General features: G+C 39.7%; 1 non-coding gene across 1 annotated transcript; it reads right to left on the bottom strand.

Moving 5' to 3' along the window:
- Positions 1-2,819: 2,819 nt before the first annotated feature.
- Positions 2,820-3,001, bottom strand: LOC120243355. Its single transcript, XR_005531289.1, has one exon. It is a non-coding gene; the product is annotated as a U2 spliceosomal RNA (small nuclear RNA).
- Positions 3,002-3,585: the final 584 nt, after the last annotated feature.

Below are 3,585 nucleotides of genomic sequence, written 5' to 3'. Positions count from 1 at the left end.
GAGAAGAGCTATCATATACACAACTGTCCTACATCTGAATCGGGCTCTTTTAAGAGGACGATCTCAAAGAGTTTTGTAAATTGGGCACTGTACTGAAGATCCCAACATTCGCCTGACTAATCCTATCGTGCTGTTTGAAATACAAAGAGGAAGCTTCTAACGTTTTGTAGAAAAAATAAAAAAGATAAACATCACTCCAAAATTAAAATAATTCAGGTGTAGGAAAGTGAAACATAGCCTCATTCAGAGAATAGTGTTTACGTTTCATCGGTCTGTAAAAACAAACCTGACAAATGTATAACTTTGGAATCACTTAGGATATGGGCAGTTATTTTAGTATTATGCATAATGAAAGTTTAGTTGTATAAAATTGGATATAGTGAAGTGTTAAGATATTTCACCAGGATTAAGCTAATCCTTCTCTAACACAAGGGAAAATAGTTGCCAATAAACTCTCTATTTTTAACAGCCACTTGAGAGAGACAAGATGAGACTTATAAAAATCCCTTTCAAGAAGTTTTCCAGTACAATAACAGTTTACACCCAACACATACATAAATACATTTCAAAAACTTTGCCTTTGCCAAGTTACAAAGTCTGACTTGTCAGACTTACATCATGTTTTTAAAAGCATGTTTGAAATGAAGCTTGTCATACATCAGACTTCAGTGAGTCTAGAAAGGACTGTCCTTTTTTGGGAAACTGAATGGCTTCGTTCCCTTTGAGTTTTTCAAAGAATGATTTTAGTAGCAAAATGCTACACGTGGAATGAGAAGCAATGCATTTTGTTGCATTTTTTTTTTTGGTAATACACTGTTTTTACTTATTTCCTGTATAAATGGGCCTCCCCCTAGCCTCTATAATGTTGGTATCAGAACACAGAGATAAATGCATGATAGAGAAAATGGTTTGAAACTGAGCCCTTCAATTTGGACTTTCTATGTTACAGTGTCGGGCCCGTGGGTCAAGAACTGGTGTGATCATCGCAGAAGAATCTGAATCTGGATTTCAAGATTTGCTCATGGGACAGAGCATTTAAATGAATGGTGGGGGTAAATGGTGATGGTGGGAAGGGCAGAGACTAGGCCACTCTGTGAGCCTGATAGCAAGGATCAATTTGGGATAAAGTTGTATTCTCTGCATGTGTGTTCTGCTGACATGTTATGTGATTTAGAAAGATGGGCTCTGGGATCAAAATGCATGGGATCACATCCCTGCCGATCAATTCAGAATGCTATGACCTGGGGGCGCCTGGGTGGCTCAGTCAGTCCATGAGTTTGAGCCCTTGGATCAGGCTCTGTGCCGACAGCTCAGAGCCTGGAGCCTGCTTCAGATTCTGTGTCTCCCTCTCTGCCCCTCCCCTCTTCACACTCTGTCTCTCTCTTTCTCTCTCAAAAATAAGTTACCATTAAAAAAATTTAGAATAGTATGATCTTGGGGTATGTGTCCAAACCTCCCTGATTTTGTTTCTTCATATTTTTTATAATCTCCTAAATATTTTCCTTATAGAACTTATCACGACTTGTGATTATGTTCTAGCTGTGAACACGCAAGTATTGCTTATCATTCCTATTGCAGCGAAAGCTGATGACGGTGAGTCCTGTCTGTGTGTAGCTTGCCATAGCTCTTGCTTTGTGTCCGCACTTTGTTGGCACTCCGTAGAAGCTGGTTAAATAAAGGAATGAGTGAATGAATGAGTGAGATTTTCTGATATATCCATCTTTGCAGTAGGATATACCTAACATCAGGGTGATCTTACTAGGTATGGCCCCGGGCTGACCAAGTGAGCTTTCTAAAATACAGTGTTTCCAGAAATTAAATTCGAACTGTTCTTTGCCTAAAACTTCGTCCTATTTGAATGGACAGTGCTAAGCTTTACTTTTGTAATTCCTTTTCCTCTGGTTCAGAAGCTGAGCAGCACCCTTCTGTCTACACATTCTCCTTATGAGTGGACTCATAGACACAATCCAATCCATCTACTATCTCTTGCTGGCTTGGAATTCCTTCTATCTTTTTAATATGGCTTTAAGTATTTTAGTTGGATTGATTAACTTTTAATTTTAAAGCTTCTCAAATTCCAGTTCCTATTACTTAAGAGGTAGAAGTAGGTGTTTCAATGTGTCTCCTGCATGCCAAAAATACTAGTGCATCTGTCTTTATTAGATCATAGAGCACTCTGTAGCGATAAATACAATACTTGAGTCTAATGGCATCAATAATGTATACAGTTGTACTAGGGCTTTACGAATGAGAATTAAAGGTAGGTTTGTTTTACAAAAAGAGAAACAATTTTATTTACAGATCATATTTCTGATAAGATAAATGACAAGTGTCTAGATATTATAACCCTACACTAGATATTATAAAAACTAAAAGAAATCTAAATTGAGACTGGTTGAAGTCTCTTAAACTAGCAACAAAGGGATGGCCTGACCCATATATTCAATTGTTTCTTCCTCTGTCATCTGCTTTCCAACATCTACCTTCTAATTCTTTTTTAGGGGGACGAGGGGGTGACACAGGGAAGAGATGGAGACAGTGGGAGAGAAAGGGAGGCCGAACTTTCCTAAAGCAGGTGCGATGAGATGAGACTGAGCCTGGTGGTCACAAGCACACAGGTCAGCTGACATGTGATGGTAGACACGTGCGGTCCCGCCGTAGAAGGTAGGCCTTAGGTGCTCACGGGGACAGTAGAGCTTGACTTCTTAGCTTCCTGCCCGGCCTCTGCTGCGGGACCACAAGGAAACCACTGGATCTCCTCCTCTGTGCTTCAAAACCCAGAGCCAGCGTGCCCTTTGCACTGATACTGTTTCCCCTGAGGGGCGTGCACACCACTCCTGGAAGTAATGCCGGGTCCATGCATAGAGTGACTGGAGCAAGCCCCTGTTCCATCTCGCTGCTCCAAAAATCCATTTAATATACTGTCTTCAGATAGAGGATGTATCAGATATTAAGCTGATAAGAACAGATATTACACTTCATCTTGAGCAAAAGACGGGGTAATGATTATCTTCCAATTCTTAATCCCAAATGCAAACACATCAACCTTAGATTACAAACTCTATGAAGTACACATGTATGAGCATGCTTCACTATCTCAAGACCTCCTCTGTCTGATAGATATTTCTGGATCATCAACTTCTTAACCTTTACTAGTAAGCATATTAGGCAAATGAGATGATAGAAACTCCCTGAATTCTGGTTTATCTTTGCAACATATTTGTAACAGATGTGGTTGCAGACCCTTTCACAATGCCTAAATTAGCCACGACGACTGTCACCCTAAGTTGTTCGGGGGTGGGTTTTTAAAACAAATCAGTTGAAATTGCAAAATGATTCTCCAGTGTTGAAGGTCTGTGGACTTAGTATGGAATTTCTCTGTATAGACAAAGATTTTCCAATTTCATTAAAAAAGAAGGTATCGGGGAGTCTTCACTTTGACAGTCTCAAAGTGCCTCTTAGAAAATGATATTTGTAAGTGTGACTTTGACCTTAGGACCTTCCTGTCTGGAGTTCTGCTTTTGTTTATAGTCAAGTAAGCTCCAAGCAGAATAACTTGTTGCTGATAACTGTATATTCTGGACA

The sequence above is a fragment of the Hyaena hyaena genome, unplaced genomic scaffold (assembly GCF_003009895.1).
Source record: "Hyaena hyaena isolate Hyena2069 unplaced genomic scaffold, ASM300989v1 scaffold_338, whole genome shotgun sequence".
Taxonomy (NCBI): domain Eukaryota; kingdom Metazoa; phylum Chordata; class Mammalia; order Carnivora; family Hyaenidae; genus Hyaena; species Hyaena hyaena.
The sequence above is the reverse complement of the archived record's forward strand: the minus strand, read 5'-3'. Positions and strand labels throughout refer to the sequence as shown.